Raw genomic sequence first — 23265 nt, 5'->3', positions numbered from 1 at the left:
TCTGAACCAAACCCTACAGAAAAGTAGTCTCCTCATTATTACAGGACAGCAATATGGCCTACAGAGACATGTATTTATATGGCACCATCCTTTCTCTCTGCACACTTTTGAAAACATGCTTTTTAAGGTAAGAACTCTTGTGCAGACTCTCCAGGCCTTGTTTTGCCATTTAATTAAGGAATAGGATTATAGACCACCCCTGTCCCCGCTATAGTTTTACTTTTAACTAAGAAGAAAAAACAGTTTCATATATTTAAGTATATCATTTATGAGCACATGGTCTCTACCTAATAGCGAATTAGACATTAGACATCACTCCTTCGTCCCTTGCCCTTGTAGATCAACATATTTTGTTATATCCTAAAGGTGAAAGATTACTGCAGACATCGAAGATTTCACACCACTGTGGTAGCAAAACCAGGGCCAACACCACTGTGTGTGACAGTCTCAGTAACTCACTATTTTCTCTTTTCATTGTTGTTGTTTGGTTGTTTGGTTGTTTGTTTCTACAAAGCAACAGAAGTGTTCAGGACTTCAAATTTTAAAAATCCCACTAATGCCAATTAGTTTTTCATCCCTCAGCATCCTCGGTGTGTGACCCAGGTCTCTGGTTCTTGGATTCAAACTACAGTAATGCCACAATCAAACTGTCCACAGAGCACCACGTGAATGAAGTCTGAATTTCTCTTTCAGGACCTTGCCACTGTATTATAACCCCATGCTTTAAATTACTTGAAAAGTGACTTCAAAATGATCTGAAATAGAAACAATCTAATATAAATGAATACATCTTCTTCCAGCAAGTTATTTAATAAGAATTTTAAATTGCAAGTGCTAACTTTGTAGAGGTTATACTAAAAGGGCTTCATGCATGGTTATTTCTGACTCATTAAGCATCTTCAGAAAAATATACAAATGCCTTTAAAGCAATGGCTTAAAAGAACAATCCAGGCCTTTGAGGTAAGAGCAAAAGAGTAGGCTATTAGAAAGTTTTTTTCTTTTGCTAATGCTATGAACTGTGACCAGGTGTTTAATCTATAAAAGATAGCACATTCTAGAAGTGTAGACTTGACTAAAAATCTTACTTAGATAGTTCAGAAAATGTACACTTACATTTATTCATTTACTGTTTGCTAAAGATCTACAATGTGCCAATTATGAATCAAAAAGCTGGAAATATAACAGATAAATGCCCTGCCCTCCTGGAGCTTACATTCCAAAATTGGGTCCCATTCCATAAAAGAACAAATATAAAACAAAACAGAAGCAGGAAAAAAAAGTAAAGTGGTAAATGGTGTTAGAAACCAGAAGAATACTATTTTTTTTTTAAAATGCAAACAGGGAAGACAGTTCAAAAAAATTATCCTTTCAATTCAACCTGGAAATGAAATATTAGTTGTGAAAAACTATTTAGGATTAAGGGCCTTATGAACAAAAAAATAGAAAAATGTAGCCCTTGGCAAGACATGATCTTGGGATCTCTGAGTCATCAAAGATATTAGGGGAGGAAGAGGTAAGAAGGAAATGAGCTTGAGGAAAGGGAAGTAAAAGTCCTTGAAGAAAGGGCTTTGCTTGTTCTGCCAAATCAGAAAGCCTGGGAGGAAGAGGAGAAGAGAAAGAAAATGGTGTAATTACGAACTCTTTGTGGGCCATGTACTCTCTCCATAAGCTACCACCTGGAGTAGGTAGTGCCCCCAGTTTCTACCCCCAATCGATGAAGTATGAATTGGTGTCAACAAGACATTGGAGCAAACAATGTCAAATAGAAAATAATTTCAAGAGTACAAATTTTACAGCAACTTTCGTGGGTGTTAAAGACAGATTTAGCAGCAAGCGCCTTTACCCACTTAGCCATCTTGCCAGCCCTAGATAGGTATTTATAATGTCTGAGAAGAGTAAAGAAACAGATGTGTTTTGCAAATGAAAGCATTTTTGGCATTTTTGTGGTGGCCCTTCAGAGGAAAGTGGGCTTGACACTCCAGTGTGTAAGGAATGGGCATGTCCTCTTTCTGGTAGATATGGTAATGCTTCTACAGCAGGCTAGGAAAGAAAAGGTAATTTTCTAAGAATAGTGGGACATTCGAAGAGAATGAGGGAGCAAAAACTAGAACTTTGGTTTCCTGGTCAAGGTGTGTTCGTTCTTGAACACTACACTGTTTCAAACCAGTAGACACGATTCCACGTTCATTCCTCATTCTTCATATCCTACTTACAAAACCTAAAATCAAGGCAAACAGGAAAGGAAGAGAAAGGAAAGTTCCAGGCAGAGGAAATAAAATCAATAAAATCCAAAACACCCAGTAAGAGTGGGCAGAGGGGAACCATTATGAGTCTGTTTTTGTTTTTGTTGCTGTTGTTTTGTTTATTTGTTTGTTTGTTTGTTTTTTTTAGAACCAGACCTCCTTTAAGAGTTTCAATGACTTGTAGCATGTAGAAGAACTCTGTGCTCAACTCAGCTAGTTTATTGACTGACAGAAAAGAAAAAGAAAAAAATGAGGAATCTCTATATCCAGGAGAAAATAGCTGTGTGGTGCACATGACCTCTTTAAAGTGCAAAAAGCATTCTGTTACAATGTGTGCATCAACCTTAAATAATTTTCATATGTTCCTGGATAGCTCCTGTAATACTGTTGGACAGTGATACTAGTTTTACTATGGGAAAAAATACGTATTACAGGTTTATAGTTACAACTGTTATTTCAAAAATATGTTATAGATAATTTCATTTACTATGTACAGATATGCCCTGTTAGGAGACAGTGTTGTACATGTAAATCAGACGCTAGTGTTCCACCCACTGTTGTTCTGATGTTTATTATTTTGGCAGACCATATTATTTTGTAATATAGATGCTCGGTGAAAATAGGAGTAGTAACATTGTTTTAAAACTACGCCAATAACTCTGCTCGCTCTTCTCCAGTTTTTAATACTTCATTCATTTACATTGTAAGTGCAGCCTGCTTGGTCTCTTTCTATATTCTGCCCTGTATTCTCCCAGGTGTCCCATTTACCCACTTGAACTCTGTCATATGTGAACAGCTCCTGACCCTCCCCACAAAAAACAAAAAACAAAAAGAACAAAAAGCAAACTGGTCACCAGAATTCTATGAACCCTATAGCTGTCTCTATCTAAATGGGTTTATCATTTTTTAATTTGGCAGAAATTCAGTAAATTTATAATTTTATCTTTATATTCTTTTTCATTGTATATTTTATGTATTTACATTTCCAATGTTATCCCCTTTCCCGATTCCCCCCTTTCCCATGCTCCCTCTCCCTGCTTCTATGAGAATGCATCCCCTCCTACTCACCTACTCCCACCTACCCAATCCCACCTCAACACTCTGGCATTCCCCTACATTGGGGAAACAAGCCTTCACAGGACCCAGGACTTCTCCTATAGATGCTAGACAATGCCATCTTCTGCTACATATGCAGCTGGAGCCATGGGTTCCAACATGTGTACTCTTTGGCTGGTAGTTTAGTTTGTGGGAGCTCTGGGGCATCTGGTTGGTTGATATTGCAGTTCTTCCTCTGGGGTTGCAAACTCCTTCAGCTCCTTCAGTCCTTTATTTAACTCCTTCACTTGGGTCCCCGTGCTCAGTCTGATGGCTAGCAGCAAACATCCTCATCTATATCAGCAGCGCTCTGGTGGAGCCTCTCATGAGACTCCATATCTGGCTCCTGTCAGCAAGCACTTCTTGGCATCAGCAAAAGTGACTGGGTTTGGTGGCTGCACATGGGATGGATCCCCAGGTGGGGCAGTCTCTAGATGGCCTTTCCTTCAGTCTCTGCTCTACTCTTTGCCCCTTTATTTCTTCCCATGGGTATTTGTTCACCCTTCTAAGAAGGACTAAAACATCCACACTTTGGTCTTCCTTCTTCTTGAGCTTCACGTGGTCTGTGAATTGTGTCCTGTGTATTCCCAGCTTTTGGGCTAATATCCACTTATCAGTGAGTGCATACCATGTGTGTTCTTTTGTGATTGGGTTACCTCACTCAGGATGCTATTTTCTACTTCCATCCATTTGCCTTAGAATTTCATGAAGTCATTGTTTTGATAGCTGAGTAGTACTCCATTGTATAGGTGCACCACATTTTCTGTATCCATTCCTCTGTTGAAGGGCATCTAGATTCTTTCCAGTTCTGGCTATTATAAATAAGGCTGTTATGAACATAGTGGAGCATGTGTCCTTGGTATATGTTGGAGCATCTTCTGCTTATATGCCCAGGAGTTGTGTAGCTGGCTTCCTTAGGGCATGATTAATGACTCTGAAATTTGTCTTCAAGTAGTCAAGCATGACAATAAAGTCACTGGCCCACTGGCCTTTGTCTTGTGGCATTAGGGGCCACAAGACAAAGGCTAACAAGAGAAGAAGACACACAAGTCCAGAGGAGTGAAAAATAACCAACCGGTACAATTCAAAGACAATTTTAAGCTTTAAAATCAGGAAAATTAGTCTAATAGACTACAAAGGTCCAAGCTCCCACCTATCCATGGAGACACTAAATAAAATAGATTCTCATGAAATAGAATAATATGAGCTCTGGAAATTAGTAAAATTTTAAAGAAAACAACTTTTAAAAAAAGGCCACATTGGAAACAGTAGGAACTTTCATGGCATTTTAGTCACTCTTGCTTAATTCAGTGTGGGGAGATCAAAAGGCAAGCCATGTCTCAACCCTTTCATAACTGTAAAGAAAAGATTTAGCCAATTTCTTTTGTAAGTCTGTTTGCAGGGTATGAGAGGGTCTGGTGTATACACAACTCAGAGCTCGGATAAAACTAGTTTAGATCTTAGGCTGAGGAAAACAGAAATAACAGGCATAATCAGTAAAAACAACAAGGGGACTAGAGACCCACAGAGGACTAGACACAATGGTGTAAAGACAGAAGTAGAACAACCAGTGTTGCAAAATGAAGCAAGAGTGAGACAAAAATGGAGACCAAGTCATTTAAAATCAGTCATGGAAACTGTGAGCCTGGATTGAACTTGTATATAGGCTGGCTAAAGACTTATAAGCAGAAAATGCCTGAAAAACTAAGTCTCAACATTGAGCTGACCAGGTATGTCTTCTTTGCAGTGGGTTATTCTACACTCTTTTGGAGAGGTGAGGGTTATTTTCTTTAATGATCAATTTCTAGAAAAATCACAAAATATAAAAAAAAAGTCTACTCAAAATTAACCTAAAAAATAAATTCCAGATGAGGAAACATATTTTGGATTTACTACACAAGGACTCTCTCTCCCTCCATCTCTCTCTCTCTCTCTCTCTCTCTCTCTCTCTCTCTCTCTCTCTCTCTCTCTTTCTTCTTTTTCTTCTTCTTCTTCTTCTTCTTCTTTTTCTTCTTCTTCTTCTTCTTCTTCTTCTTCTTCTTCTTCTTCTTCTTCTTCTTCTTCTTCTTCTTCTTCTTCTCCTCCTTCTCCTTCTCCTTCTCCTTCTCCTTCTCCTTCTCCTTCTTCCTCCTTATCTTCTACATATTTCAACATAAGGTTTTTCTCTATTTTTTATTTTATAATTTCTTTTAATATATTTTAATTATGCTTTTTCTCTTTTCCCAACTATATGGCAGGCCCCTTTCCCAGGGGTAGTTTGCCAGCACAAAACAAAATTCATGTTGAGTTTTATTTATGTTTCTTTTATTGTCTGTTTGTTTTATTTTGGCATTTGTGGGGGGTATCGTTTTATTTATTTTCATTTTTTTCATTTTTCTTTCTTTTTTGAAGAAGAGTTTGAGATGGCTGGAGGTGTAAAAATATCAGAGATTTAATGGAGAACAGAAAAGTTAAAGGACATCATAAAAACTGTATTTGAACACAAGAGTGAAAATAAATTTCAACAAACTTAGATAACTTAGAAATATTATAAATAACTAGGTTTGTATTCTCGCTTAGGGAAGCAAACTAAAAAGGCTGAAAGACTTGTGGCAAGTACAACAATCAGGGGTTAGGTTTATCATTGGAAATTATCCCCATCTTTGAGAAGAAAAAAGGTAAGAAAGAATGAACAAAAGATGAAAAGAAAATTAAATATTAATGGGATGTCATAAAAAGCCAATGTATACTCCAAAAAGAGAAGAGAGAGAGAGAAAATGTATTAGAAGAATAAATGGCCCCTATTATCCCAAAGTTATTTAAAAATGCTCATACAATAACAATAAAAGTATAGAATGAACTGAATAGATCATGGCATATTCTGATCAAACTTTCAAAAGACAAAGAAAATCTTTAAAGTACAAGAAGGAAGTGGATCATCACATAACAGTTGTGCTGGTTTGAATACAATTGGCCCAGGGAGTGACACTATTAGGAGGTATGGCCTTGTTAGAGTGGTTGTGGCCTTGTTGGAGGAAGTGTGTCACTTCGGAGGTGAGCTTTGAGACCGTCCCTCCTCATAGCTGACTGGGAGACAGTCTTCTCCTAGCAGCCTTCATAACAAGAGGTGGAACTCTAGCTCCTCCAGTACCAAGTCTAACTGGACTCTGCCATGCTTCCCACCATAATGATAATGGACTGATTCGCTGAACTTAATTTTTTCTACTCCTATTCCTATTTTTATTTTATTTTATTTCACTTTGAATTCTTTTATTGCATTTTTTATTTACATTTCAAATGTTATCCCTTTTCCTGGTTTCCCCTCCGGAAACACCCTCTCCCATCTTCCCTCCCCCCTGCTTCTATGAGGGTGCTCCTCCAACCACGCACCCAACCCCTCCTGCCTCCCCACCCTGGCATCCCCCTACATTGGAGCATCTAGCCTTGACAGGACCCAGGGCTTCGCCTCCCATTGATGACTGAGAAGGTCATTTCTGCTCCATGTGCGGCTGCAGCCATAGGTCCATCCCTGTGTACTCTTGGGATGCTGGTTGGTCCCTGGGAGCTCTGGGGATTGATATTATTAACATGACTAAATGTTTTCCTTTATGAGTTGCCATGGTCACGGTGTCTCTTCCCAGCAATGAAACCCTAACTAAAAAAAAAAAAAAATGATCTTTCATAAGACTACCAACTGATTTCTGAAGAGAAGCTTTGAAGTCAAAGGTAGCAAAATGAGTTACTTAAAAGTACTGAAAACTGGGGTTGGGGATTTAGCTCAGTGGTAGAGCACTTGCCTAGCAAGCACAAGGCCCTGGGTTCGGTCTCCAGCTCCAAAAAAAATAAAAAAAGTACTGAAAACTATTTAATCACCTAGAACTGTCTTTCAAGCAGAGATGAATGAAGATATTTCTAAATAAACAAAACTTGAGTTTATTAGCACTGTAAGAAATACCCCTTATCAAGGGAACATCTGTTTGCAAAAGATGGAGACCACTACAGTAAAGCACAATCAATCAAAATGCAGAGTTGTGGAGTCTGGAACCAATAGACAAAGAGACAAAACACCGTAACATCCAAGGCTGAGAAGAGAGGTTGGAAAGATTATAAGAACCAAAGAATCTGGAAGTTTGCTGTGACATTGTGTCTCCTAGTGCCAATGGTCAGCCAGGAAACATACATGCAAATAACATGTGGACTGAACAGGCTACAGTTAGGAGACATGTGCATATAGAAATGCATACATGCATCCAATAACAATTAATATTAGGAGATGGGTGCATATAAAATACACATATGCATGCAATAACAGCTAGTAATAAAAGAAGCCATAAATTTAAAGAAAAGTGGAGATGGATGTATGAGAAGGTTTGAAGGGAGGAAAGGGGAAAAGGAGAAATGCTGTAATTAAATTGTGACCTCAAAAATAGGAAGAAAAACCTCAAAAGTTGACTGGTAAAGATAAGCAAAAGGACAAATGTAAATCCTTCCAACCAAGATCAATAACTATATGTAGGAGGTGATGAAGTTGCTCATTGGACAACCATCATCTCCATGCAGAGGACTATATCCTATATTAAAATTACAAATATAAAGGTGTCCCTCTCCAGCATGAGCCTCTAAGGAGGCAGAAATATAACTGAAAAAAAAAGCAAGGAAATGGAGCCTCCACTGATTTCTACATCTACGTTCTCTGTTCATGTTGAAGACACAGCATGAAGAGGAGTCTGCAAATGTCTTTTGTGATGATAACTGCACAAGAGGAGGAATGAGCTGGAGGATGTTTCAGGAAAATAATATGCAAAATGTTCTCTTAAGGCTATCAAACAAATAATATTTTGAAATTGAAATAATGAGAGGAACACATTTTGTTTTACTGTATAATAATGTTAACATTTCTTCCACTGATGTACATTCAAAAAAAATTTTAAGCCATTAAAAATATTTAGTAATATATCTTCATACCTCAAATACTGATTAGTGTACCTTATCCAAGGAGGTAATTTTTTTAAAAAATTATATCTCTTATTACATTTGCATAATGTTTTCTATTTATGTATTTGTATTTCTGAAAAAATATTTCATTATAGTGATTTATATCTTATAGTAAAAATTTATGCATAATACTTTAAATGTATAAATGTTTTTATTTGATGCTTTGTAAGTCTGTGCTAAATTTATAAATAAATTTGCACTAAATATTCATTTCTATTGATTTCTTTAGTGTTTGAATTCTGCTCTTTGCTTAATCCATTGGTGAATGAAGTAAATATTATAATGTGGCATTGGTCTAAAATTAGACTTCATATTAGAGAAAGCTAAATAAAACTTGAGAGATTTTCCTCTCATCATCTAATCTTCTGGGTTTCTGTAAGAACCATATATAGACACAAAATGCAGGGGCACATTGTGAATTCGGTAGGTCTGAGGCATCCTCACCTTTGTACATGTCATCCATGGCATAGAAAACACACTAAGATATCATTGAACCTCAGAACTGATTTGTCTGTTTATACTGACAGGGTTATCTTCTGCGGAAGTTGTTATAGAATTTTTTCATCATCCTCATGTGCACATCAAACCTCAATGATACAGGAAGCTTTATTCCTTCTTCACACAAATGCATAGCACGCTGCTATAACAAATAGCTTAGGAAATTGTAATAAAAGAGTATTCTACATTTTAATGAACAAATAGAAAAAAACATAGAAAATTACTGGAAAGATACTAAACAGTGGGACTCTTCCAGGTCCATCATAGTCTTATGAGGATAGCATCGTATATGCACATGACATCTCTCATTGATTGAAACATTACTATGCAATATGCTATTGTACATAATTTTTTTAGTTGCAGTTGATTGACACAATTATATGTTATATGTGTATCTAAAATACAATCTAAATATTTTGGTTTTGGAATATGTTTTTTTTTTTTTAGTTTCTGATGTTTATACATAGGCCCCATTAACTCTGTGCTACTTTCTCTGTTTTCATAATTTCTAGAGATTAAAATGAGCTTATGCAAATATTTTATAGTTTGTCACATTTGAGGACAGTGGTCTCCAGAGAAGATCACATGTAAACACTCCTAAGAATATATAACAATTTATTTGAAAAGAAAAGAAATTGAAATCTTGACATTTATGATATCTTTCAACATTATTTTCAACATTAGCAATTACTATGCATTTTAAATTGAGTATAATAAGTCAATATGATATTTTATTAATAAGTGACGAAGTCTAGGTGTAAAGGCTCAGAAGAGTTTGTGTGAAAATGTTGGCAAATTAATGCTCATAGATTAATTGATCTGAGGAGGTGTCGTCAAAGATCATGATGTCTCTGATAGGGTAGAATTTTTTATTTTATTTTATTTTTTTTTTATTAACTTGAGTATTTCTTATATACATTTCAAGTGTTATTCCCTTTCCCGGTTTCCGGGCAAAATCCCCCTCCCCCCTCCCCTTCCTTATGGGTGTTCCCCTCCCAACCCTCCCCCCATTGCCGCCCTCCCCCCATAGTCTAGTTCACTGGGGGTAGAATTTTAAAACACTTAGAAGTTCATGTTATAAGAAGTTCATATCAGCACGGTTAGGTGGTTGTTTAGGCATAAAAACTAAAATTATGAAGTAAATGTATATAAACATTCCTGTGTATAGTTAGACAGCAAAACTAGAAGTTAATCTGTGGTTATGTGGTAAGTCAGAGGAAATAAGCATGTGAGAGAAGAATGTGACCAGTGGAAGACAGGGATGTTCTACTAATGAATTAAAAGCAGGTGAGAGAGATCTGAAAAGTCTTGTAATGTAAATCAAACAATCCTATAAGTACATTGAAACAGAAAAAGACATTCTTGAATTGTAGCAAAAAGTGTTAGGGTTAGGTAACTAATAACCACCATTCAGAAACTATGTGTCAACAAGTCATCATTTCATCATTTCAATTTACTGTGGCTTGAAGGTTCATCCTGTGTCCATGCAGAGAACAATCCCAAAGATCCCCGTTGTGTGGTATTTTTTCTCAGTTGTTGAGGAGTCTACATGGTGGGTTTAATATCCACAAAATCGACATCTTTCTTACCAGGGCTTATCATTTATGAGGATCTTAATTAACTCTTTGATAATTCAGGCTTATGTCCCATAAGAAGTAAAAGATACAGATACTTAGGAAGAGCATGTCTCACTGTTGCAGAAGAGAGGACTAAAGATTTGGCTGAAATCACTCATTCCTTTTGATGCAGTTATCGAGGGAGAAAATCCAGTTTCTGTAGGAATTAGGACACGTTTTTCAAGCAATTTTGAATGCTTTGATGTCATCAGGGTGAGATGTGTAAGCTCATATTGTGAAGAGAAAAAGTGGCTGTCTCTCCCATGATTTAGGACTAACTGCTGTTGTCACATCCGCACAACATAGTCCACAAAGTTTCACTCCTCTACAGCATGAATGCCTCTAATCTAGGAAACTAGTCAGAAAGTAAAGTCGGTTTCTTATCTTCTGGAGGTCATTCTTAGGCTGGATGTTACTTTGAAGGAGAAGAAAAGTCTTGGGATCTGCCCTCAGTACCATCCTTTAGTGTAACAGCACAGATAACATAGCCCAATAAACCGGTTGTAACCTTGGAAGGCACAAGAGCTCAATCTTGATAAGATAAGGTGTAGCAAACAGGTAAACTAAGGAAAGCTTGTTTCAAAGAAGCCAGAACAGGCCTTGAGTAAACTCCTGTCAGCTTTTCAGTGATAGCTCAAGCCTATAAGACAAAAAGCAAACAAACAAACAAACAAACAAACAAAAAACCCACAAATAAAGATATTTTTTAAAATGTGTAGGGGTTGGAGATTTAGCTCAGTGGTAGAGCGCTTGCCTAGCAAGCACAAGGTCCTGTGTTCGGTCCCCAGCTCCGAAAAAAAGAAAAAAAAAATGTGTTTATATCACGGAGACTGAACTAAAGACATAACTTACACATCATTTGTATGTGAATGAAACAGTTGGAGACTAATTTTACTTACTCTCAAGATTTTCTTTTATTTAGTAGAATATTAGCTCCTGATCTCTAAAGGAATAGGGCTGATAAGGGATTGATTAGATTGGCTCATAAGCTGAGGTCTAAGTAGTCCAGCAATGGCTGTCTGCTGACAGAAAGGCCAAGAAATTGATAAGACTAGATATATCAGCTGTCCCAATCTAGGGCTGGAGTCCCAGGGAGGTCCTAGAAAGCTGCCAGCTTTCAGGTTACATTGGAGTTCCAAAGAAGTAGGTTCTAACACCAGGGAAGGAATGGCTCAGGAATAGACCACATGAACTGTCCAGTGAGAGAGAGTAAGGCAAGCAGGCATACAGCAAAAGCTTCATTTTCCATGTCCCTTTATGTGGGATGCCATCAGAATGTGTGACTCAGATTTAGGGTGTGTCTTCTAACATCAAATTATCCTGATGTAGGGTTGCTCTCCACCTAATCTCATCCAACTAAGAAAATCCCTCATAGACATGCCCAGCTGCTTGTGTTTTAGTTACTTCCAGATGTAGTCAAGTTTACACCCTAGATTATAAGTTCACCCCTTGTCAACTTAGTACAAATCCTATCTCCCTGTGTCATGTTTAATTTTTAAATAAAACACAATAACCAGGTTATAATTATGCCAAAGGTGATATAACCATGTGAAACTGCAACTATCCCATATACTACTGATAACTCATTATTATTTTAGAATAAGTGACACTGTCCCTTGACGGACATTCTTTTAGCGTCTCATAACTGAAAAATGATAATGATGTTTTATCTCAATTCATGTTACATTATATAAAAGGTACATAGAGAAAAGAAGACATAAATATCTGATATATATTTAATACTACTTTTGTCAAAACAAGACTGAAACATGCATGTCAACTATATGCAATTTATCATGTAGACTTACTTGGCCCTTATAGCTACCTTCCTCTACTACTCTTCCTATTCTGTATTTCTTCCACTTTTACAAGCACCTCAGCTCATTTTCTCTTTTCCTGGAGGAGTGACATAAATTAATTACCTAGGTGATAGTATACAATATAAAAGCTGTGTAATTTCCCTTAATACTGAGACCTTAAATTGTTGTATGAACAACTTTGTCTTTGGTAAAGTATGTATTCTTCCTAAGTATGGTTGTAAGTATGAACATGTGTAAAAAGAAATAGGTAGTACTAATTTTTCCACGAAGAATGATGTTTACCAACTTGATAATATGAATATGTATCATATTTATGAACATAAATCAGGATTAATCATAAGAATTTTATTGCGGAGTGAAGTTGCAGTTCAGTTGTAGAGTACTTGGCTATCATTCATGAGGCCTTGGGTTTGACTTCTAGCATTGCAGAGAAATAAAGAAAAAATGCTATTATGTACTCAATAGACATTCTCAATTAAACCTCACAAAACTCATTGTATAAGGGAAAATACTGGGGCTAAGAAAGGCACAGGTGACTTTGACTCCAAAGCAGCATTGCCATGGTCTCAACTTGTGTCTGACTGTTCAAAGATGCATCACAGAGCACTACAGAATTATTTATTTTATAAATATTATTTGTCATATATTAAACACATTCAATGGCAGGTACAAGTATTAAAATTGACAAATATGGAGTATAACTGCCTTTACAGAGACTAAAGGCTAACTAGAAAATTTATAGTGTATATACATATGCAAAATTCAGTCATATTAAGTAAGTATGCACATATAAATACAGACATTATTAGTCTCAGTACAGGTGATAAAGTAATACATGGATATACTGAAATTTTTACTTCCTTACTATAGCCTAAACATATGAAACTTGTTCAACAAGATTTATGCATATCATACGAGCATAATAACTATATTATATTAAACAGTTTAAGCATTATAGCAATTAGTACACATAACCAACCCAGAAGTGTCATAGGGTACTATTATCACACCTCTCAATTCACAGTTGAGTCAAGTGATAATTAATCAAATTAAATGACTCATCCAAGGTCATACAGCTCGAAAGGGGAAAAAAACAGAAAGTAAATCAAGGTTGGTCAATTACTAAAGGTTTCTAGCCAAACTTTCCCTCATTACCTGATATATAATACTAATATTGAATGAATGACACACGTTAACTGATTCAAACAATTTAAAACAAGACTAATTCAGAGACATGTTTGAGTCTTTCAGTTCTGTTGTCTTGATGATCAAATGAAAGAAAGGGTTAAATGCTATGTATGTGTAATAACAAGCATGGAGAGAGGTATTTCTTCAATCTACAACTTAGGTTAAATCAAAGAAAAAAAGAAAGCAGGAGATAAAGAATGAGTTCTAAGAACATGTACATTATAAATTGAGAGAATAGATCATAATAAGACTAATTTGATGTTCACCAACTATTTATTTGATAATAACTTCTACTTGATGAAGTAGAAGTGTAATATATAGTATATACTATATGACTCATGGTCTATTTTACCATCCATTATATATTAATGATATATGGAATGTTCATAGAAACCATATAACACCTACACTTAAAGAGGAGGTAAGTTGCTTAGATATTCTTACTCTACATTGTGGTCTTCATAATAAATGGCAGTAGCAGATAATAAAGTAACCTGTGAGCTTTCAACTGCACAGAGAGTACAAGTCATTGTCCATACTCGAAAATATGGTAAGGTTACACAGGACACCTAATGAGAGACTGAAGCAGAGTGTTAAACAGTTGACTATCAAATTTCAGTCATTCACTGTTACCATATAACGTAGTGGAAGATACACCTGGAATATTTAACCTGGAGAAATGGTACTTAAATCAACAGAAGGTTCATCACAATTATATTCCTCATGTAACTCACTTCTCAGAATAAGAAATATACAATAAGCATCATGGAATACTTGATAAACCATTTCTACAGAAACCACGAGTATCTGCAACCCTTAGTTCTTGAAACAGCTAGAACTCTAAAATATTTAGAGAAGAAATGGTTATTCTTCACATTTAACAACATTGACTTATTGAGGTATTAATGAACATATGCAGTGATCTCAATTCAATAGATGTTTATTAAGTACCTACTACATAAAATTTGTTGTCAGATACTGTAGATGGAGGTGCTATTTCTTGATTGTTTCAATAAAGGCAGCAGAAGCTAATTGCTGGGAAATGAGAAAAAGGTAGGATTTCTAGGTCCCAGGATGAAGAGGAGGGTTTTGGGGAAAGGAGTAAGAAAACAATTATTTTTGTAGCATGACTCCAGTCAGTTCTGAGGCTGAGGAGGGCTTATTTTTCCCAGTCTGCATTTATACCACTTTAATTCCATGCAAGTAATGAGTTCAGTTAAGGAGCAAGCCAGACAATGAATACAAATAGTCAAGGAACAAGCAAGACAAATAAACATAGATCACTGTTTCCTAGGGCTTATCAGAAGGACCAAGATATCTGAACCTACTTCCCTCTCCTAGCCCAATGTCATATTCTTGCCTGAAGACTACTTCTTTGTTCTAGCCTAAAATCAGATTCCTTCCAGAACTTACTTCCCTGTCCTAGCCCAATGTCAAATTCCTGCCTGAACTTGCTTCTCTGTTCTAGCCTAAAATCAGATTCCTGCCTGAGCTGACTTCCCTATTTTGGTCCAATGACAAAATCTTGTCAAGCAGCTCCAATGGCTCTCCACGTCTCCCCCATTTTTATTTCATAAACAAGACGGCACCTGTGTTAGGTCGTTCTGACAATAATGCCTTCCTTACCCATCATGGAATGTACTTTATCAAAAGCAATGCACTTCTGTCTTAGGTTGGTAAGGATTTATACAGAATCTTACCCATCCTTGGCTGCCAGCCTGTTAAATTAATAACTCTGTCTGAGGGTCCATTTTTAGTTTCAAGCCACATACTTTGGCCGCCAACATATTGATGTTGTTAAAGGCAAGCTTTATCATGAGGAGCAGGAATAAAAGTAATCCCAGGACAAGAAGGGCTGGCATGATCAAGCTATGTATGCCATTCTTGAAGCTTGACCAAGATTGAAATACTGACCTCAGACCACAAATAATTTTATCAGCAATATATGCAGCATCAAAGCTCAGCAGAGTAACATTCTTCAAATTCATAATCTCAGTATGCAAAGTTAAAACATCCAGACAGGTGTTAGAATTATGCCAAATACCCATCATGCGTCTTTGAACTTTTTCCCAATTATAGTGAATGTCACTGTCAATTTTAGAAGTAACAAAAAATCTATTAGTAATTAGCGTGACACTCAAGATGGCTTTGAGGAAGAAAGATTTAAGGCCCCGGGGGCAGCCTCTACCACAGGTGGAATTCTGATACAGGATAGCTGAAGAGATTAAGGCAATAGATTGTATACCCAGCAGTTGTGTTATCTCTCTGGTTTTAAAATATTAAGGCTGTCTGATGTTTTCTTTTCAAGGTGACTGAGGTGGGCATGAGAAAGGGCACAACCTGGATGGTTGTTAGAGGCTTGGAGGAGCTAGCTTCCAGAGGTTGGCTGGTTGAGAGGGAAAGAAGTTCCCAGCTTTCATGGGGATAGCATCAGAGTTGGCAGTTTAGGGAGCTGAATGAGACTGGAGCAGCTTGGCAAATCTAGCTGTGGGGCTGGGTGAGATGGCCATTACAAAGGCTGATCTCAGGCTGCAGATGGCGGCACCAGGTGAGAAACAAGCATGTATTTAAAATTATACTCAATAAGCTACCCCTTGTTTAAATACAAGTATACCATAGCTCTGCCCCCTAAAACAGGTACAATCCTGCAGAGAAGAAAAGTAGCTACAAATAAAAGCAAGAGACTATGAAGTTAAACATAAACACAAATATAGAGGATGCATTACACTCACAAATATTTTCATTTCAACTAAAAAATATGCTGGCCAATTGCAGAAATTATAGAACATTTCAGGCATGTTTTACTTTTTGATAATTTAATTAACACTTCTACCTTCCATTTCTTTCCTCCATGGCCTCCCTTCTGCTCACTGTCCTTCAAATTCATGACCTCTATTTTCATCAATTTTTATTTAATGTATTCTCCCTCCCTTCTTCCCTTCCTCCCTCTTTCTTTTTCTCTCCTGGATATAACCTGTTTGGTACATATAAGTCACTTGTATGGATATTTTTTCAGAGCTGACTCTGTGGCACTGGTGTGTCCTTATTTGGGGAAGGCCACCTCTCCCACTCCAATCCCAGATTTCCTCAGTTAGCTGCTGTCCTTTGCATAAGTTTGAACCTTCATGGGGTTTCACCAGTCTACTTTGTCACGTCAGTTGGTGTCATTGATCAGCTTATTTTTGGACAATTATGGTGATAACACATTATAGTTATAGTTAATTTTTAAAAGCCAACTCCCGGCACCAAACTTTGCACTGATTATCCTATTCTTCCTAAAACAGTTTTTCATAGAATTGAGTTCTGCCACCTAACTCAAAAGTAACTTAACTAGATGTCTATGACCCAATTTTTCTAAAAACTTTTCCACCCACTTGGGATTCAGTATCTTCTCAAGAGTGCTAAGGGAGACTCTGTTCTAAGTCACTCATGAAACTTTTCTCAAGCTACTGGCTCAGGCCTCACTTCCTCATTGACCACTGGCCAATATAACCTCCCTCAAAGGCTTGTCAAGTGGGGCTTTCCATACAGTGATCCCCAAAAGAATTTTCCTTCCCCTTAAAGTGTAGGAATGTGATGGGGAAGATGGTAGAAGAAAAGGAGAGAGAGAGAGAGAGAGAGAGAGAGAGAGAGAGAGAGAGAGAGAGAGAGAGATCAAGGGCAGGAGGAATTTGAGGAAGATGGTCACACTATGTTCACAGTCAGGAAGCAGAGAATAATGAATAATGAAAAATGAATAATGAATGCTCAGATTTCATTTTCTTTTTAGTTAAGGCTCCCTCCTGGGAATTACCCTGGACCATGAAGGCACAATAAATACCAGAAAACTACCTTGAAAGAGGTCAGGTTTAATCAGGGTCAGCTTACATACTAGAATTTTGGTATTTGGATTGAAGGGTCTGGTGGTCTTATTTTAAGAGTATAAGTGTTTTGCCTACATGTATGTCTGTTTACCTGGTGCCTACAGAGGCCAAAACAAAAAGTCAGTTCTTCTGGCATTATAGACAGTAGTGAACCACCATATAGGTGCCGGTAGCAGAATGTTGGTTATGTGGAAGATGACCCAGTGCTTCTAACTGATGAGCCATCTCTCTATCCCCTTGATTTTTTTTTAAAGCTTATCAGTAACAGGTTAAAGAAATGTGCTTTATGAGACTGAATTTGAAAATCACAAACTTCACGAAGGTCAAGATTCCTTCAAGGCATTTAACTTCCCAACCCAGAGAAGTTCCCCTCAAGATCCAGAACACAGCAGCAGCCCCAGGTATGGCGTGTAAGGCGGCAATCTGCTGAAATATCATATTTATGACCTAGGTGCTCGTTCCTATAAATGAAATTTCTCCAGCTTCTGATTCACAAAATACCTAATATTCCGTGGATTTGCAAAGGTTTTCCAGTTTCTATTATTCTTTCCCCTAACTCATTCATGACCTGCTTCAGGCAACTGTTACCTATTGAATGCTGCTCTAACAAAAACATTTGATCTGTACCTGGCCCATTTGGCCAGCTGTCGCAAAGAAGGAACCAATATGACCTGTCTTTGATCATACCTTTTTGGCTAAAATGAAAACATCCACCAATATGTGATTCTTATAAGAGGTGAGTGTTAAAATTCTAGGATAAACCACATTTAAGCCTAGGGATTCTGTTAAAGTTAATGAAAACATATTGGGGTGAGGCAGGTGGTGGCAAGGTTTGCTGACTATTTTAATTCTTCTGCAAACACCAGAAAACCTGTCCAGCCTCAGTGTGCACAAAAACTAGAATGAGTGTTCAAGTACTAACAGCTTCTCCCCATTTTTGTTCAACTATCTAACATGGAAAATGAGAACCCCGGTACATAAATTTGCTCCATTATGAGAAGAACTTTTAGTAAGGAAGCCAGTCAGCTTTTATTACTCAAATCACCAATGTGATGGTTGTAAAATGGAACAAAGGCAGTTCTTTAATGATAACCATTATAATAGAACCTCTACACACACACACACACACACACACACACACACACACACACACAGGCACATACACACACACAGGCACATACACACACACACACAGGCACACACACAGGCACATACACACACACACAGGCATATACACACACACACACACAGGCACACACACAGGCACATACACACACACAGGCACATACACACACACACAGGCACATACACACACACACACAGAGGCACACACACAGGCACATACACACACACAGGCACATACACACACACACACAGGCATATACACACACATACACACACACACACAGGCACATACACACACACAGACACACACACAGGCATATACACACACACAGGCACATACACACACACACACACAGACACACACACAGGCATATACACACACAGGCACATACACACACACACAGGCACATACACACACACACACAGGCACACACACAGGCACATACACACACATACACAGGCACATACACACACACAGGCACATACACACACACACAGACACACACACACAGGCACATACACACACACAGACACACACACACAGAAGCACATACACACACAGGCACATACACACACACACACAGACACACACACACAGGCATATACACACACATACACACACACACATACACGCACGCACATACACACACACAGAGGCACACACACACACACACACACACACACACACACCAGTCATTTATTTCAATATAAACAAAACCAAACAAGTGACAATTCTGATAAAAGAGAGCCCAGCCTCAAACAGAACACATGATCTTGTTAAGGCCCTGACATTACTGTTGCTTTTAGGGACCCAGTAACTTGACTCATAACTTTCCATTATCCGTTCTACTGCCTGTTGCAGACCTTTGTTGTCAAAACTTTTACAGAAGATTCTGGGTAAAAATCAGAGATTAATACAAGTCTAGGGCATAATCTTCTAAATTAGTGCCCTAACTTTGACCTTTGCAAGAAAGGACTCTGACCTTTTAAGTGTCCACTCTGTATGTGTATATGAGTATACTTATTTTTTTTTATTTTTGAAATCATAGTATAATTACAGTATTTTTCTCTTCCCTTTCTTCCCTCCAAACCCAGTAGAAATTATGTAGTAACATATTTTGTTTTATTTTTAAATTTTGAGCTTATTCACACCACCCCAACGAGCATGGAGAACCAAGAAGTATGTTCCATCTAGACATGGCAAAATGTTCTCAGATATCAACGTAAGGCCATGACCAACCCAAAGCTATGCTTAATGTCAACATTAGTGAAATGGGACTGTATCATAGCCACCTCCAAGTATGAACCCGTACCATATGAAGCCAGCCATCTCCATAAAGAGGGAACTAGATACATTGTATGTTAGGTCTACCATTCAGTCATCGCAAGACATAAAATATTGGTTCTCATTGAATAGCTACTTTGCTTCAGTCTAGAACGTATCATCATGCATATTCTTCCAGCAAATCTATGCCACACTGTTTGTAAGCCATACCTCTTCACAATTGCATACAATTCTTCTTTAGGATGTTTTCAAGTAACATTTTCATTAGCAATACGGATGGAATTCTCCATAAGGGTAATGATGCTTTTCTCAGAATGGGCTCATCTTCAGATATCTCTGTCACACCCCCCTACTGCCATCCACACAAAGGGCAAGTAACAACAGATTCCCATCAGAGAGTGCTTAAAAAGCTAAAATTAAAAAAAAAATCACAACCAAATTCTCAATATTTTAAAGTTTCATAAAGCAATATACATTTGTTCCTTATGTGAACCTAAGATTTTGATTCAACTAATTATATTCACACTTCTGATATAGACAATTATTTCAAAAAAAAGTTTTAGAGAATGGAGACTTAATGAAGCTTTCTTGAAAAAAAAAATCACCAAATTAGAATACCTACTAAGACAGATTAACTTTAATTAAATGACAATTGGTAGTATGTTTATTTTTTCATTGAAAAAGACCGTGACATTCAATTATTTTTAGTTACATTACATCATTTTAAGTGGATTTCTACGTGAAATGGTGTATAAATTGGTATGTTGCTAAATACAGTGGACATCACATTATGAAAATGATGGACACAGAGATCTTTTTAACTTTATGCACAGTATATAGTGGTGGGCTGTTTTACTTGCTGTTCCTTTTCTGTTAAAACACCATACCACTTTTTCTTGGTAATCTGTGTAAAGAAATTATCACATGTCCAGACCTGCGGACATATATCTATAATATTCTCAAGGCAGTGATAGTGCACCTTATTGTACCAGTGAGGGAACTGAACCGTGTAGAGCAGTAGGAAGCAGCAGTGGTTTTTAAAACCCACGTTGGGCAAGCAGAAAGTTCACTCTCCTTCTGTTTCCCTCAGGACACATGAATAAAATTTTACCAATATCAACTGGAGTTCCAACCATGGTGGGACACATCGATAAGCCCACAAGTCTGAAGACAGAAGCACAAGGATCGCCACCAGTTCAAGGACAGCCTGATCTACACAAGGAGTTTCAGGCTAGCAAGGGCTGCCCCATGAGTTCTGGTCAAAATGAGAAGAATGAAAGTAAGGAGAAATCAACTGAAGCTTTAGAGAAAAGGAAACAAGAGGATAGTGAAGATTACATCTAATCCACATGGGCTTATCTACAGAAAACTTCAGCACTTGCCACGGTTTTCTTCGTGTCGTTAGCCAGCATTAGTCATCTGAAGTCTGTGCTGCAAAGAGGTGAGGACATGATCTCAGACACAAATATACACATTCACATATGTGAATCTAGAAAAAACCGGTAGATACATTAAAAATCCAATAACTTTTGACACGGTACGATCAGTACCAAGACTCCGAGTCCCACTGACACTTGGCGGTATTCACTACTCTGCCTAGGCATTAAAGCTGTAAACAGCAGATGCAGACATCACAATATGGAGCATGGACTTCAAAGTAAAAGCCTGTCATAAATGCTACTCTGTAACTAGTACTTTGTACTTCCCAGAGACTCATGGGTCACATTGGTGCCTTGTATCAGTGATGGAGCAGTGGAAATCACAGGTGAGGTGTGTTTAAACTTTTTTGAACTGATTTTTCAAAAGACCACCACTCGGTTGGTAATAGGTATGAGAAAGAAGGAGAAAGAAAGGGGCGTAATCTTTAAGAAATCTTTAAGCGATGTGGGAGGCTCATTCTGGGATTTTGGGGAAGGGAGGCAGGTAGGGGCGCTGAATGAGAATGCAGAGTAGAGTCGGAGTGGGTCGAACACAGTGGGTGGTGAGGAAATCTGCCTGCTAAAGTGGAGGAGGCATTTATTATAAGCAAAGGATATGTCAAAATTACCCTTTTTAAATAGATGAATTAATGTTTAAACTCATAAAGGATCCAATTTGCTGCAGATTATTGAACACCTTCTGGAAAGCCAATGGTGATTACCGTTTAGGGGCTGTCTCTCTGGAGCCTAGTGCGTATATGCCATATGTGTTTACCTTTTCCACTAGCCTACTAACACACGATAATACTGCGGCAGCTTTCGAGATGAACATTTGACAAGCCAGCTCACCGCCGACTGACACCTCCATTTCAGCTGGCCTGACATATATAAAAAGAAACTGAATGTTTATCCCTTTGCGTTCCGGATTTGACATATGTGCTATATGAGAGTTACAGAAGCAAACTTCAGAAAAGAAATTAAAGCCTGTACTTGCTAGTTTATTAATCAAAGTTTACCTGTTTCACATTGCACGGAGACAAATTAAGCTGGCTACTATGGTACTCTGAAAACATCTGCAAACCAAGTCAGAAGTAATGACAAACAAACGAGTTCCTTTTGAGGTTGATTTTCCAGCAGCTGCATTTAATTATAACAGTACTATCAAAGCAAGGTCCCCATTAGCTGCTAATTCAGAGAGACTTCAGAAGAAACTCCCTTCAACCTCCAACGAATCAGTCCAACTCCCATAGCTTCCTACTCTCTGACAATGTTTAGGAAGAGCCGTGCAGAAGTGTGGCTCTCAGTCCCTGATGCTAGTAACGGCCATCATGGTGTTTGGTGAGATTTTTTTTTCCAGTACGTCCTTTTAATTTAATATAATAAATATACAATGATAAAATTTATGACATTGATATTTTCTTCCAACATTACAATTATACCATACATTGCCTCCAAGAGGCAAGTGAACATTTCATTATGATGGCTCTGGTAGGCAAAATACAAGATCAATCATCTTCTTCTACAGTTTACAGTCACCACGGGCTGAAAACTGTGCGACCGTTTTTCATCTGCGGGGTGAACTGACTTGTGAGTCAACATCCCAAGTATCTGAGAAGCACTTTTGTCTCAGAGCCTGCCAACCTATTTGGAAGCGAATGTCATCAAGCTTGGTTTATTGATTAGCACCAGCTCTTACAAAGTCGATAGTCTCCCTTCAAAAGTTCGTGCACACCAAGCAGACTGCACGGCACCTCTCTCGTGCTTTGTCCATTACACGTAAGCACAGTTTCGTCCCTAGAATTTGATTTTGCCTAGCTGGGCAGAAAGGTAAAGGGGAAGCATGGATGGATACACAAAGCATGTGGATCCAACCTGAAAGTGTACTAGTCTTCTGTTTGCCTTCGGGAGGGCTGGTACAGGACCAGCTGAAGGCAAGAATTAATAGCCCAGGGAAGCATCCTGCTCACTGGAGACTTTTCCCTATCGCAAAGCAATGAAGGGTTGTAGGATGATGTCATACAGCTAAAGACAGGTACAAGAAAGAATGAGGTCTGTCATTGGATGAGAAGGAAGGATGAGCAGGAGAAAAGTTTGAGGGAAGAGGAGGAGACTGGAAAAGGAGGAGACTGGAAGAGAAGCC

At 37.8% G+C, this 23265-nt stretch overlaps 1 long non-coding RNA gene across 5 annotated transcripts in view; it reads right to left on the bottom strand.

Moving 5' to 3' along the window:
* LOC120101545 (uncharacterized) overlaps nucleotides 1–23265 on the bottom strand; it is a 75203-nt gene that overhangs the window by 11394 nt on the left and 40544 nt on the right. For 4 of the 5 annotated variants that reach the window (XR_005502139.2, XR_005502140.2, XR_005502142.2 and 1 more), the window contains one exon: nucleotides 9846–21138. The exons of the other annotated variant lie outside the window; for it this stretch is intronic. This is a non-coding gene — a long non-coding RNA (uncharacterized LOC120101545). Of the gene's footprint in view, nucleotides 1–9845; nucleotides 21139–23265 lie in introns of those variants that run through there. 5 annotated transcript variants of the gene reach the window in all.

This window comes from Rattus norvegicus, chromosome 3, assembly GCF_036323735.1.
Source record: "Rattus norvegicus strain BN/NHsdMcwi chromosome 3, GRCr8, whole genome shotgun sequence".
NCBI lineage: Eukaryota > Metazoa > Chordata > Mammalia > Rodentia > Muridae > Rattus > Rattus norvegicus.
The sequence above is the reverse complement of the archived record's forward strand: the minus strand, read 5'-3'. Positions and strand labels throughout refer to the sequence as shown.